Source organism: Mustela erminea, chromosome 11, assembly GCF_009829155.1.
Source record: "Mustela erminea isolate mMusErm1 chromosome 11, mMusErm1.Pri, whole genome shotgun sequence".
Taxonomy (NCBI): Eukaryota; Metazoa; Chordata; class Mammalia; order Carnivora; family Mustelidae; genus Mustela; species Mustela erminea.
Window position 1 is genome coordinate 61,821,505 of NC_045624.1, and position 16,128 is coordinate 61,837,632.

Below are 16,128 nucleotides of genomic sequence, written 5' to 3' on the forward strand. Positions count from 1 at the left end.
CATGAGAAAGCCTTTGGAACAGGTGAATGAAAGTTGGGATTTGACTGATATTATCAAAGGAACACTGTTCTAGAGACTTGGTTAATGGGTGAGGGGTAGGAGAATGAGGGAGAGGAGGGCCAGAATGGAAAGCAGTCAAGGTAGGCTATTTCGGTAGCCAAAATGACAGGTGGTGGGGGCTTGGGACAGTTGTGAAAGTGGCAAATGTGATTTGAGTCCAGTCAAAACTTGTGGAACAGCTAATGCAATTTGCCTTTGAATCAGCTTGCTTTACCAGAAAAAAAAAAGTCCTGTTTTTATTTTATTGACATCACCTTAAGATTACAAATTAATATAGGGACAATTAAAATCTTCATATTCTTCACTATTTTTTAAAGACTTTATTTATTTGACAGACAGAGATCACAAGTAAGCAGAGAGGCAGGCGGCGGGGTGGGGGGGGGGAAGCAGGCCCCCTGCTGAGCAGAGAGCCAGATGTGGGGCTTGATCCCAGGACGCTGAGATCATGACCTGAGCAGAAGGCAGCGGCTTAACCCACTGAGCCACCCAGGCGCCCCCATATTCTTCACTATTTTTTTAAACTCAGAAATGTAGTATGTATTTTTCTATTGATTGATATCCACAGTAAAACTTTAAATTTTTCTTCATAGGTATCTTTCATATTCCTTGTTCTTTTTTCGTCTTCCGTTGCTCTGACAGGTGGAGCTCTTATGACCATTCGGATATCCTCTAATTTGTTGTGAACCAGCATCAACTGCCAGAAATGTGAGTGAACATGTCTTCAGGTTATTCCTGCCCCAGATTTGGAGACTCCTCACTGAAGACCTGAACACTGTGGAGCCGCACACAGTCATCTCTGCTATGCTTTGTCTGAATTTTTGATGTACACATCTCTGAAGATAGTAAGTAGTTTGGAGTAATTTGTTATGTAGCTATAGTAACTAGAATAGAAAGTTCATTCTCTCTCTTTGGGTTGCAGAAGTCAATAAATAGAAGTTGAAGTCCCCTTATCAATTATTTTTATGGAGGTATATCATTAGGAAAAGGTACCTAACAAATATACAGATCAGTGAATTATCACAAACGAATACCTAAGTCACGCACATTTAGGAAAAGAAGCAGGGTTCAAAAATAATGTTATCAGTTTTTTCCCCCACTCACCCTTGCCTTCTACCAAATGAAGTATTTGAAGGCTCTCACTGCTTCCCTGCTTACTTATTCTTTTTCCCTTATTGTAAAGAAATAATTTTTTTTTTTTTTTATCCAAAATGAGACACTTATTTGGAGACGTATATTCTATCAGCAGTGTCAAGGACACACAGCTGGGGGCATCCTTTCTCCACATTTTCCTGCATTCTGTTTGACCTAGGCTACTCTTCGCAGTCCCTAATCTGTTCTGTTATTTTGTCAACAATGAGATTCACATCCCTGTCCTTTCCTAGCAATTTTTGAGGGGGATTGTGATTTTTTTTAAATTAAAAGATTATTTATTAAGAGGCAACAATAACAAAAAAATCAAATAAGGTGTTATTGTGCCATCAAAATTTGCTTCCTTATTGGTCTGAACTAGAATTTTAAAATACTTGGTGGTAAATTTGCATTAGTCTATAAATTGATGAAATCATAGTAGGTAATATACTTAACTTCTAGTTGAAGAATAAATGTTTGTGAACCTTATATATTTTAAAATGGCAAATTACACAATATTCTCATGTTTAATTTTTTAAAGATTTTATTTCTCTGAGAAAGAGTGAGAGAGAGCAAGCAGCAGGGTAGCAGAGGGAGAAGGATAAGCAGGCTGCATCCTGAGCATGGAGCCTGGTGCAGGGTTCAATACCATGACCCCAAGATTATGACCAGAGCCAAAATCAAGTCAGACAATTAACCAACTGAGCTACCCAGGTGCCCCTACTTAACGTTTTTTTAAACTTTTCAAAATTGAGGTATAATTGACATGCAGTATTATGTTCCTTTCAGGTGTACAACATAGAGATTCAATATTTGTACAGATTGCAAAATGATAACCACAATAAGTTTAGTTAACATCTGTTGCCATATGTTGCTAATGAATTTATTTTTCTTGGAGTAAGAACTTTTTAAGATTTACTCTTAGTAACTTTGAAATACGCAATAAGTATTATTATCTATAGTCACCATGTTATACATTATATCCCCATAACTTATTTATTTTATAACTGGAATTTTGTACCTTTTGACTCCTTTTACCTATTTCATCCATCTCTGACCCACCAGCTTGGCAACCAAACCACTAATCTATTTCTGTATTTATGAGCTTTTCTTTCTTTCTTTCTTTTAGATTCCACATGTAAGTGAGATCATATGGTATTTGTCTCTTTCTGAATTATTTCACTTAGCATATTACTGTCAAGGTCCATCCATGTTGTTGTACATGGAAAGATTCCATTCATTTTTATGGATGAATAATATTACCTTGTATAAATATATCACATTTTCTTTATCCATCATTTGTCAATGGACACTTAAGTTGTTTATGTATCTTGGCTATTGTAAATAATGCTGCAGTGAACATGTGGATGCTTTATGTTTTTGAATTAATATTTTTTTTTATAAATGCCCAGAAATGGACTTGTCATATGGTAATTCTATTTTTAATTTTTTGAGGAACCCCTATATGTTTTCCATAGTGGCTGTACCAACTTATATTCCCACGAAGAATGCACAGTGGTTCCCTTTTTCCCATATTTTTGCCAACACTTTTTAAATATCCTTATAAAAAGGAGGGATCTTGTATTCAAGTGTCCTCTTGTCAAGGAGGTCCCAGTATGGCTAGAGGAGGAATTAGCTTGACTGAAATCATGAGTACCCATGGAGATCCAGTTAGGTTGGTGCCAAGTTCTTGTTGAATGTTAATGTTACTCATTAGCAAACATGTAAGTCAGTAAACAAAGGGAGCATACTGGGGTGAAGGTTGTTAGGTAGTCATTATAGCCTTTTGAGTAAGGGCTTTAGGGTAAATTTCCTAAAAGAAACATAATTTGCCCTAGTAACCAGATACTTCTTTCATCTGTTACAGTGTGAATGCACAATTCACAGTTAAAAACTTTGTCCAGGGCATAAGACATCCTTTGTTTTCATATGATTCAAATTCAATAAGAAATGATTAACAAAAAATTGAATAATATGTTTTGGTAACGTTCGGGCTACTTTCTCTTTAAGGCAGAACAGAAAGGAGAGAGATACCACCTCATATTCTGCTGTTGGGAAAAATTATTTTACTAGTATATGCAATTGTAATGAAACACTTGTATATTTCAAGAGTTTATTTTTTAACTCCATAGTATTTTTAGCATTGAGACACATCATCACTTTGTCAAGAATTGTCGTATGAGTAGATTATTATAAAACATTTTATCCACACTTTGTCTTTTATTTCCTTATAATAGATCTATATATATTTAAAAAAACCAGCAAAATTAGAAACAAACTTCCAGGTGTGCCTGGCTGACTCAGTCAATAGAACAGGAGACTATTGATCTTGGGGGTTGTAAGTTTGAGCCCCATGTTAGATGGAAAGATTACTTTAAAAAAAAAAAATTAAAAAAGCAAAGCAAAACAACAAAGTTCCAATCCTTATAGCTATCTCTTTCATGGTGGAACTCAGTTCAGTGTTTCTTTTTTACTCATTTAATACTCACAATTTATCTCCTGTTTAAAAAGGAATAGTCCTGGGGCAACTAGGTGGCTCAGTCATTGGGCGTCTGCCTTCAGCTCAGGTCATGGTCCCAGGGTCCTGGGATTGAGCCCCACATTGGGCTCCCTGTTCAGTGGGGAGCCGCTTCTCCCTCTCCTACTCTCCCTGCTTGTGTTCCCTCTCTTGCTGTGTCTCTGTCAAATAAATAAATAAAATCTTAAAAAAAAATAAAAATAATAAAAAGAAATAGTCATATTTATGTTGCTTTATATATTAATATACATTAGCTTTAGCATGCTGTGTTCAACTCAGACTCACATTATAATCTGATACCTTTATAATCCTGTACTATGATAAAGATACAGTTCCATGTCTGTACACTTCAGCTGTTAAATAAACTGTTCCACGGTCATAAGCAGTAAGACGTCCATGAATGTCTGATATACACTCTGAGTCCCTTGCAGAAAACATGTTTGAATGGTCCCAATAATTTAAGGTCATTCAAAAGAGGCACATTTCTTAGTTTCCACCAGCTATGGCATTTTCTGATATTATTTTTTAAGACCTTGAAAGTTTTGAGGATTACTAGTAAGATATTTTGTAGCACATTCCCCAATTTGAGCACATCTGACGTTTTCTCATGATTACACTGAGATTCTGTGTCTTGGGGAAGAATACCACACAAATGAAATGCCCTTCTCATTGCATCCAACCAAAGGTACATGATACCAATATGCACAATGTAAACTCAATCTTATTACTTGTTTGAGATTGTATCTACCAGCTTTCTCCACTGTGAAGTCACAGTTTTCTTTTCTTATATATTATTTTCCTATGTTCCAACTGAGTCATTAAATCCAGCCCATACAAAAAAGTAGGAGAATTGAACTCAATTCTCTGGAGGGAGGAATATCAAATTTTGTGTCTGGGTTAAAATGACTATAACAATATGTATGGGGAGGGTATTTTGATACCATGCAATTATCCTGTTTTACCTTAAAATTTTGCCATCTGTCAGTGAATCTTGTTTGCTGTAATTATCACTGTTGTGTTCTAATGCTGATTTTCTATTTCTCACACTTCTATATTTAATCTTTGGAATTCTTCTGTAAGGAAGGTTTATCCTGCAGTGGTAGAAAACTTTTATCATCCTCCCTAGGTTCTTTGACTACTCTAATAATTAAATTGACATAAGACAGATTTACAAAAGAAAAACAAATTTAATTTCATATAGTATAAAAGCACCAAAGACATGAGAGGCTCCTGGATCCTCAGGCTAATTGAAGTTTATGTATTATCCTGAGCTAAGGAGAAGGGGGTGGGGGGGTGGGGCTTCAAAGGCCTGGAAGACAATTCATAGGAAAATGAGAAATGCAAATGTGTGGTAAACAAAAGTTTGTCTTGCCACGCAGATAAGTCTTCCTGATATTAAAAGTCATCTCTGGGGTTAATAGCTCTTCCTGGTATGGGGCCTCTATAAAAATTCTCTTAGGCAGTTAGAGGGGAGGTTAAAAACAACAACAACAACAAAATCAACTTTCCTGAGTCTGCTGGGTCCTAGTTGCCTTTGTTTCAAAGCAATCCATGTGCCAGTGTGGCATATTTTGGGGTGATGTACTCTTCTCCCCCTTAGTCCTTTCTCTCTCATTTGTTTATTTATTGTAGGAGCTGGAAAACTTTTTTTGATAAGAGCCAAATAATAAATATTTTAGGCTCTGGAGGCTGAATTTTGTAGGAAGAATGAAAAAATATCTACTTACTAACTTACTTGGAGACCTTATTCCAAAGTTTGTTACCTTTGTGATTCTGGTTCTGTTAGTCTACTGTTAATTATGTATCTGCAGAAGAGTATTTCATAATAAGATCTTTGAAAAAACTGAGACATTTAGGGGCGCCTGGGTGGCTCAGTGGGTTAATAAGCCTGCCTTGGGCTCAGGTCATGATCTCAGGGTCCTGAGATTGCATCGGGCTCTCAGGCTCTCTGCTCAGCAGGGAGCTTGCTTCCTCCTCTCTTTGCCTGCCTCTCTGCCTACTTGTGATCTCTGTCTGTCAAATAAATAAATAAAATTAAAAAAAAAAACAAAAACCCCGAGACATCTAGACATTATTTTAATAAATGGAAGGTAAAATCTACTCTTGGGTGAACTTGTTGGTATTTAAACATTTGACAATTGGGCGATATCTTTTCTTACTGGAAACACAATCTTAAAACTTAGGCCGACTTCAGAGGTCGGTTCTTATATTTTATAGATTATAAAACTGAGGCTTGGAGGACTTAAGTAAATTGTGTGAAGTCATGTATAGGGCTGGGACCAGAATGTAGACTCTAATACTAGTGAGTTGTTTCTTCCATTACCCTTTGTTGCCAAATACAAGAAGAAATGAATATGTCAGATAAAAAAAATGTAGGGTTAAACTATTCTTTAAAAAGTTTTGCAACTAAAATGATTTAAAACTGACCATTAAATATAATATTGGAAAAAGAAAATCCTTGTCTATTTGGTCTTTATGACTGCTTGCTCACTGCTGTGAAAGGTGGCGAGCAATAAAAAAAGTTCACAGAAATAAAACAAGCGCTCTGGCTACCATTTATTTAGGCAATTGTCAGGAAAGATGAATTAGCTGTACAAATTCCCCAGAGGTGGCATGATGTGTAAGACTAATAAAACGATACCTGATGATTCCCTTGGAGAAGGAAAGCATAACCTCAAAGAAGAATCAGAATTAACAAGAAATGAGACCAATCTTTCACAGCAGCATGAAGGTTAGAAAGATAAAGCTATAGTACTCTAAAAGCCATGAAATTACTTCTAAAGGCAATAATCGATTTAGTGGGAAACATTAGAAAACTACAAGTCAAAAAACAACATCAACAAGAATGGTAAGCCCTGGAGGTCACAGACATGGGAAAAAGTGCCTGGTAAATCCTGTTTCCCTCCCCCTGCTCTTCAGCTAAGATTGATTCTGTGCTGAATCCTGAACCTGAAACAACTCTGCTTCCTGAGGAGAAACCCTTTTAACTTACTATGAGTTACTTTTCCTTCACTTGCTCCTTGCAGAAAAGGAAGGAAGAAAGGATGAGGGGGTGGGGTGAGGTGGGAAGAAGGGAGGGAGGGGGAGAGAGAGGGAGAGAGGGAGGGAGAAATGGAGCAAGGGGGAAAAAAGAAGAAAGTAAGTCTACCACTTTCCATTTCCTTTTGTGATTATTTTCTTTACTAGGTTGGTTGATCAAAAAGCCTTCAATGGAGTAGATTAATGGCCCATTCTTGCTTGTCACAAGAATACAGTTGTGTAAATCATCACAGGTAATGGTTTTCTTGATCATTTCAAGTCTTTTCGGAATAACATGCCTTGCTCCGTGGTCTGATAATCTGCATCGACTCTTCTTACATTTGTCAATTGGAAATTTTCCATTTATAATTAGTTATTTAGCTGGCACTTTGTGTCCTGTGGAGACTGAGGTGGAAGAAAGTCTCAGGGTTCGAGCAGAACATGATCTTTAGGTAAGTGGTTCTTAAATTCATTTGAGATCATCATTTCCTGTGTGAGGAACAACTCTAGACACTGGCTAGGGAAGTGTAGCCAAGTTAGAATGATAATTTTCTGTAATTTCTAAGGTTTAAAAAATGAGCACTTATTTTTCTTTGATAATTATAATAATATTAAACATTAAAATAAAGACATCAGAACAAAGTTAGATGATTAAAAATGAGAAAGTGTAAGCTTTTGTTTCTTTAATTTTATTTATACAATTTAACTTTTGTTAAATAATAGTTGTATCTTTTTTTGAAGGACTGATTCTTCTGTACACTTCTCCATGCTCTTTACTCCCAAATCCCTTTACCCAGAGACAAACACTTTAAGTCATTTCATTGCTTTTTTCTAGTGCTTTAGTCCATGTTTCTAAATAAGTACATAGTGATATTTCTGATTTTCAATGGCAGATATCTATTGAATTCCTCTTTAGTTGAGGTTTCATTTTTTCTCTTTGGCTCCTCCTCTCCCATCACACACCTTTTTCCTGCTCCTGTAGTTGTAATACACATACTCACAGTCATTGGTTGAATCAATACCTAAATATCAATCACAACAAAGCCTGTAGATTTTCTAGCCACATAAATATAACTTTGGCTTATCTTCTAGGAAAGAAATTATGTTGGTTGCCTCTCATTGGTAGCTTTTGGTTTCTTCTAGTGGGATCCTTGAAAAAAATTTTTTTTCCAGTCCCTGAAAGTGAATACACTCACAGAGTAGTGAGAAAAACAGATTTTACTAAAGACCCGTTAGAGGTGCTGGGGAGGAAGAATTTCCTCTAGTTTTCAAGGTCCTACCTGGACTTAGAATCAAATTGACATGAGACAGATTAGCAGGAGAAAATCAAATTTAATAGCATCTCTATGGGGGAATCCACAAAGAAATGGAAATTCCAAAGACAGGCAACATGATGTATATATGAGCGAAGGAGAAGGATAGGGGCCTGAAGATGGAACAGGTGAAAGACCATTAACAGCAAAGTGAAAGGAGATGTTTGAAAAACAAAGAAGATCTGTTACACAGGTAAGTTTCTCAGGTACTAAGAGGCATCTCTGTTAACAGCTCTTTCCCTGATAAAGCAGGCAGTTGAGCTTTTTCTGAAAACGCTGGCTTTGGATTGCTTTTGAGTCATAATAATGTTTATGCCAAAGTGGCCCTTCTTGGGGTGGGTACACTTGGCCCCTACAAAAGAGAAGGCTTTAAGGGGGCACAGGTCATATACTATATTAAACCACATAATATTTTTACCTCTCTAAAAATCTCCAGAGGAATCAATTTTCATGTCTTCTTTTCTCACTTGCCAGACAATGAAGATCTCTTTATTTGTTTTTCTCTCTGCAATAATTTATATAATTCTCTATGCATAGATCTCCCTCTGATTCTCCCATTTTTTGCTTTGCCCAGACTATTTCTAACACTTTTATATTTTCAGGCTTTGGGCTTCTCTGCCTTTGTGTTCTTAGAAACAAAATATGGTATGAGGTGGATTTATGTTTCCATGATCATGGCAACAGCAAGAAAGGTGACACATATTATCTCCACTCATATGTTATTAGAAAAAGCAAGTCATATGTCCACACATGTTTTGGTAGGTCCAAGGAAGTGTAATACCCTACTGTGTGCCAGGAAGGACAGATGGAATATTTTTAAATAGTTCTAATGACAACCCTAACCACTAGAGTGAGCATAGAGACTCTATGGAGGCTCCTACAAATAACATATATTTTAAAAAGTTATCGTGAAAATAACTTTTTTTCCATTACATATATTTTGAAAGCTTCTAGGAAAAAGGTTCCAGGGTGCCTAGGTGGCTCAGTCGTTAAGCGTCTGCCTTTGGCTTAGGTCATGATCCCAGAGTCCTGGGATCAAGCTGCACATCTAGCTCCCTTCTCTGTGGGAAGCCTGCTTCTAGCTCTCCTACTCCCCCTGCTTGCGTTCCCTCTCTCACTGTATCTCTCTCTGTCAAATAAGTAAAATCTTTTTAAAAATAAGGTAAAAGGAAAAGGTCCCAATTAACCTGACTTACTTACTTCCATCTAAGTCACCCATTGGATCACATGTTAGTCTAATAGAGAAAGATATTGTTCCGCTTATTTTGAAATGTCTTCAGAAAACATCCTTTTATGAATTTACTTTTCAATTACTTAATTAATGAATGAATTTAAAATATTAGAACACCTTGGGGTATCTGGATGGCTCAGTCTGTTAAGCAGCTGACTTTGGATTTTGGCTCAGGTCATGATCTCAGGGTCCCCGGGATGGAGCCACAAGTCAGGCTCCAAGCTCAACAGGGAGTCTGCTTGAGGGTTCTCTCTCTCCTTCTCCCTCTGCCCCTCTTCCTGCAGTCCCTTTCTAAAATAAATAAATAAATCTTTTTAAAACATATTATAAAAGCTATTTAAGCTCTACAAAAGGTGACACCCTAACTTCTGAGAACTGAATATAAATTTGAGGCAAAATCTTAATTATTATACACATAGTTGGTTTGTCTCTATAAGGGAGGAAAAAATAAATTTACCTTACCCTTGTAGGTTCTTGGCTGAGACATCCCCAACTCCCACCCCCTGTAATAACTGATAGAATAACAGGAGAAAAACTATTTTAATAGCATGTATACCTCTTGTATATATGGGAGAGACTCAGGAGAACTAAGTAGCTTTCTAAAATGACCCAAGCCACTACTTTAAATAATATCTTCAGCTAAAGACCAAAAAAAAAAGGGGGGGGGGAATGTTGGGAGGAAGGGAGAGTCAGTTATGGGAGGTTACCAGGCAAAGTACAATAAACAAGCATTATGTTATGCAGATTTGGCTGTTGTCTTCTCCATTGATAAGAGTTTCTAGGGATTTAGAGTCTTCCTTCTCTTCCTGGTACAGAGAGGCAGAAACCCTAACACAGGAGACTTCCCTTATAAATGTAAAAATGTCTCTTACAAAAGGGTAACTTCTAGGCTTACAGAGCTTTTCCTTTGTGGTTTAAAAAAATAATAATTAGCTTTGAATAATCCTTATGCCAAAGAGACATATTTTGGGGTAGCCAGTTCTGCTCTTTCTTACTGTATCACCTGTAAGTTTTAATTATTAAAAATCTAAAATAGGACTTATTTAGTATTGAGAACATTGAAAATACTGAAGGTAAATTTGCCTCAGTAAAATTCTAGTCTGAAACTGAATACCAGCCAGTATCATCTATTAACTTCAGGGCCTTGAAAAAGAATATTACTATAATGATAATGTAGGTCTTTACTCACAGCGTAATATATTTCTAATTCAAGTAACTATCATTTCAGGTCCAGGAAGCAAATAGAGACTTCCCATTCATTTCATGCAAGCCTCTGAGCTGTCTGCAGAAACAAATGTCTCTCATTGCTGGACTAGGTTGGGTTCAAACTGGTGACTTGCAGGTGAAAGGTTGTGGATTCTGTTATCAATCATCTAAGCTACCCATTCCTCAAGCAGAAAGGCACTGTATCAGACAAGAGAGGGGAGAATTTGACTAAATTCATTAACACATTACACTACTCTGTTGGCAAATAATCTTCTTGAATAAAATAACCTACAAAAAGCTTCTTCCTTTTTTTATTGTAACATATGGAACATATGTGAAGAAAATGTGCCAATTACAATGTTCTGCAAATTGCTATAAATTGTTAGTGAGAAAATTCATTTGTAATTTCTAGGTATTTCTTCTTGTCTGTGACTGTCAAACAGTGACAGTATGATGGATAGTGTCACCACAAGCAGATCTCCTATAGACACAGTCTCTGGCCTCTGTCGGATAACACTACAAACCTGACTTTTATACTCACTATTAGCATTCTTGGAGAACAAGCTATTTACTTTTCTGCTGCACTGTTTTCTATTTATTTGCATTAAATATACATTGTAGAGTAAAAAAATGATTGTTGAGATGTAGCTTGGTTAGTAAAAAATGATTGTGGAGATATTGCTGAGAGAGAAATCAAGAGCTATAGTAGGGTTACTCATGACTTCATGAGGATAATTCACTTAAATAATTTCTTAAAGCAATACAAAAAGACAAAGACAGAATTTAGTTTTGTGGTTAGTTAGCATTAAATTTCCAGTGAAAGTTTGAAATGTACTCTTGCACTTTTCTATGAGATATTTTGGACTTCTTAAAGCACTATGGCAGAATATTTTTTCCTGGAAGGATTCCAAAATGATTTCAACAGCAATTTTATGCAAAATTGGTCAATTACTTACTTTTTACCATGTAGTGTTCCAGATTATGGAAATGAACAAAACCAGGCATTACTAGCATTATGTAACTTATATTCTACTGAGAAGATAGAATATAAATGGATAAACAGATGATAATGATGTAGGCAGGCCTGATCTGAGGACTCAAAGAGGGTGTTCCACAAGACCAGCCAAGAGGATCCTTGGCTTCATGAATGATAGAAATCAAATGCAAGATGAGAAGAAGTGAGAGCAGATTTTATTGAAAACATATAATGTAGATACAGACAGAGCAGAAAAGAAAGGAGAGAGAGTTTTATCTCTTCTTGGGGGTCCAGGGGTTTTCATTGAGGATTCTGTTTTGGTGTACATGTCCTCTCATGCATGTAAGAACTGGTCAGAACAAAAACAAGGGTCCAGGTGTCCTCTGTAAAGTCACTTATTTCTTACAGCCACAGGGTGTTGGTGTTGAGATATCTAATGCAGTGGTCTGGAATACATACAGCATGGCTTCACTTGGTCCTTCCTTAGATGTTTTCTATTGTGCTGGAAGTCTCCGAAGAAATTACTAACACCTTGATCCTTACAAGGAGGACATAAAATGTTATTTCTGCTGTGAGACACATGTAAGGCAGGAGTACTGGTCCTAGCAAGAATATAGGCAGTAAAAAAGCAGTCTTTCCTGGGGTCCCTTAATTTTCCTTATCTCAATAATAATGATAGGTTTTTTTTTTTAATTTTTAAAGATTTTTATTTATTTGACAGAGATCACAAGTAGGCACAGAGGCAGGTAGAGAGAGGAAGGGAAGCAGGCTTCCTGCTGAACAGAGAGCCCAACGCGGGGCTCAATCCCAGGACCCTGGGATCATGACCTGAGCTGAAGGCGGAGGCTTTAACCCACTGAGCCACCCAGGTGCCCCAATAATAATGATAGTACTATATAGTACTATAAAAAATAAAACATAAGGCAAGTGAAATGGGAGTCATGCAGTTTTTCTCTCTTAGATGAGTCATTCATAAAAGGCCTGTATGAAGACATAATATGTGAGTAGAAGTTTGGGAAAGAAGTAATCCCAGTTGTGAGAGTATTTAAGGGAAAATTATTTAAGGCAGACCAAATTGAAGAACTGTAGTAGAGAATTTGCTTGGAGTGTTCAATAACTGGCCAGAAGATCGGTATGGTTGCAGAAAAATTAATAAGGGAGGAAGAGTAGGATATGATTTTTAAAAAAAGTTACTCATGGGCCAAATCATTTGGGCCCCAACTCATATAAAAGATTGGGATTTTCTTCCAAGTCTCATGGGAATGTTTGGAACACTTGAGAGCAGGGAATTGAGGAATGATTTACCCGTTAAAGGATGTTGTGTGGAAATAGACTCTAGAGGGTCAAGAATTGAAGAAAAGAAGCTATCGCAGTAGCCCAGGCAAATGATTAGAACCAAGTGATTATAAAAAGTGTAACTTTTCTGGACATAGCTGATAGGATTTTTCCATTTGAGAGGCACAAAGGCATCAAGAATAGTTCCAAGATGTTTTAACTAATCAGCTGGGTGAATGGTGGGACCATTAACTTCAATAGGAAACACTAAAAGGGAGGCAGATTTGAATGTTAGGGGGATGGATGCTCTATTTTGGACAGGCTTAATTTGTGAGAAGGTGCTTGTTAAATCCCTGTATTTATTTTCTATGCTGCATTAAAAAAATCATCACAAATTTAGTGACTTAAAACAATACAAATATATTATTTCACAGTTTTTGTGGGGTCGGAGTCTGGACATGGTTTAGCTGGGTTCTCTCCAAGCCTGCAAACAACATATCAGCCAGCTGGGTTTCTCATCATGACATGATCCTGGAGGAGGCTCTGCTTCCAGGCTCATTCAGGTTGTTGGCGAACTTCCTTTCCTCACAGCCTTAGGATTTATGGAATCTTGCTTTTTTAGAATCAGCAGGGAAAGCAAGACTCTAGAGCAAGTCAGCTAGGAGGATGGAGACTTATATAATGTAACATGATTACAACAGTGATATCCTAGTATCTTTGTCATATTCAAGTCACAGATCCTACTCATATTCAAGGGGAGGGGACTCTGCAAGAGCATGAAAGCCGGGAGATCAGGATCATAGGGACCACTTAAACATCTATAGAAACCAAAGTAAATACACTGGGTTGGAAATTGAATATACATTCCAGAAGGAACGCCAGGCCTGGAGATATAAATTTCAATTATCAAGGTTTTGATATCTTAAGGCCTTAGGTCTAGATGAACATATAATCAATGTTGATATGGAAATGATAGATACTTTATTCCAATAGACACACAAAATATTATAGTCAGCTAGATTAAAAGAAAGGATGCAGAAAATAATTCTTGGGCCAGTTTTGATACTTAATGGATCAGTTTCTTTGTTTTTGTTTTTTTTTTAAAGATTTTATTTGTTTGACAGCACAATCAGGGAAAACAGCAGGCAGAGGGAGAAGGAGAAGCCGACCCCCTGTAGGGCAGGGAGTCCAATGCAGTACTCAATCCCAGGACCCTGGGATCCTTACCTAAGCAGAAAGCAGACGTTTAACCGACTGAACCACCCAGGTGCCCCTAATGGGTCACTTCTTACTTGCCTTAACAGGGCTAGTGGCCATTATCAGATATTTAGAATGTGCCACACAAACGCTGTGTAAGAGCTTTGAAAAGGTCATCTCACTCTATCCCTACAATAAACTAATGAGATAGATGGTGTTACTTCTTTTTAGTTGATAAGGAAACTACATCTGTAGCTCACATGTCCACTAAGAGATATAGTCAATGAATGTGGTGTGACTCCGTAGTCCGTACACTTAACCCACATCCTGTGCAATGCTTCCCTTTGTGTCCAGCTTGCCTGGATCAAATCCACTTCTTTTTTTTTTTTTTTTTTTAAGATTTTATTTATTTATTTGACAGACAGAGATCACAAGTAGGCAGAGAGGCAGGCAGGCAAAAGCGGGGGGTTATCAGGCCCCCCGCTGAGCAGAGAGCCCAATGAAGGGATTTGGGACTCGATCCCAGGACCCTGGGATCACAACTCTAGCCGAAGGGAGAGGCTCAACCCACTGAGCCACCCAGGCGCCCCTCAAATCCACTTCTGATCATTGATGGTAAACTCTTTCTGTTTGCCTGAGTTTGTCATTCTTCTTGGTTTGTTTTCTCTTGTCCTCCATCCGGATCATGTACTTCCTCCCTCCCTTGGGAGTGGTCAGCCAGTGTCTTTGTCGCCACAACTGCTTTAACATTGCATGATAGACATAATTTTTTTGTAAACATTAGGTTTTTTCATTAAAGACTAAAATATCTGAGGAGTTAAAAACTGAGTTAGTGCACAGGAAAAACAGAAAAATCTGTAATTTTGAACCTGAAGAAGAAGGAAATCCAAGAAGAAAGAGGTAATTTTGAGTTGGAGAGAAAGAAATAAACATATTCATCGCTCTCACAATTATTATAGAAGTAGGTTATATTCTTTATAAGAGGAACAAAGGCATTGTGGCTTGAAGAATGAATTTACTTTTTCAGCATCAAAAAAAGATGATACAAAATGTTTCTCAATTATAGTGGAATGTTTTATAGTAGAAATTTTAGTTGTAAAAAATTTCAGTTGTCCTTTTTAAATTTTTTTTATTTTGCATTTGGCTCCTGCTGAAAGGTTATAATTAATACATACTATAATAATGCATTCATTTCTGTGGTTCAGATTATATGTAGGATGTGGTTTAGTATATATCTTTTACCTAAGTATTGTTATTCTTGACCCAATATTAGCATTAAGATGTTTCTACTTAATATTCAAATAAAGGTGGATAAGAACACATTTTTTCCCTCTCGCTAAGAACAGTCTTAGATAAAACAAATTATTTGAGTTTAAAAAGAGAGAACCCAAAATTTACACTAGCTTTTTTCATAGAAAACTCTAATCCATTTTTCCAGCATAAATAAAATACACATTTTATAGACTGTATGAGAATGCAATTATATCTACTGATGAACTACTCTGACTTATGCCTGTGCTGTCACACATTCCTATTCAGGATTATTTCTAAGGCATGTGATATCCTTATAGACCAGTTTCAGTTTGAAAGAACTCAAATTAAGATTATGGAAGACAGCTAATGAAACACCAGAAAAAGCACCATTTTGCCTTTAGTAAAATATCATGTCTCCCTAGGAGTGCTATATAGCAAAGCTGGATGGCTTGCTGGATGGCCTAAAGCAACACGCAGTTTCTTGTCTTCCAGCTCCAGAGGCCAGAAGTCTGAAGTCAAGGTGTCTGCAAGGCCAATGCTTTCTCTGAAGGTATGAGGAATGGAGCTTCCCCTGCCTTTCTTCTTGTAGCCTATGCTGTCCTGCATTGAAGTAGATTCATCATTCCAATCGTTGGTCTTCGTGTGACATTATTCCTGTGTATCTTTGCCTCCTCTTTCCTTTATTTGTGTCTTTGTGTCCAAATCCCCCCCCCTTTTTTTTTTTAAAGATTTTATTTATTTAACAGAGAGAAATCACAAGTAAGCAGACAGGCAGGCAGAGAGAGGAGGAAGCTGGCTCCCCACAGAGCAGAGAGCCTGATGCAGGGCTCAAACCCAGGACCCTGGGATCATGACCTGAGCCTAAGGCAGAGGCTTTAACCCACTGAGCCACCCAGGCGCCCGCAAATTTCCCCTTTTTACAAGGGCACCAGTCATATCAGATTGAAGCTGA

The 16,128-nt window shown here is 37.2% G+C and overlaps 1 long non-coding RNA gene across 1 annotated transcript; it reads left to right on the forward strand.

Moving 5' to 3' along the window:
• The first annotated feature begins 723 nt into the window (after positions 1 to 723).
• On the forward strand, positions 724 to 15,839 carry LOC116568845. Its single transcript, XR_004276762.1, has 3 exons — positions 724 to 902; positions 6,893 to 6,978; positions 15,669 to 15,839. It is a non-coding gene; the product is annotated as an uncharacterized LOC116568845 (long non-coding RNA).
• The last annotated feature ends 289 nt before the right edge of the window (positions 15,840 to 16,128 follow it).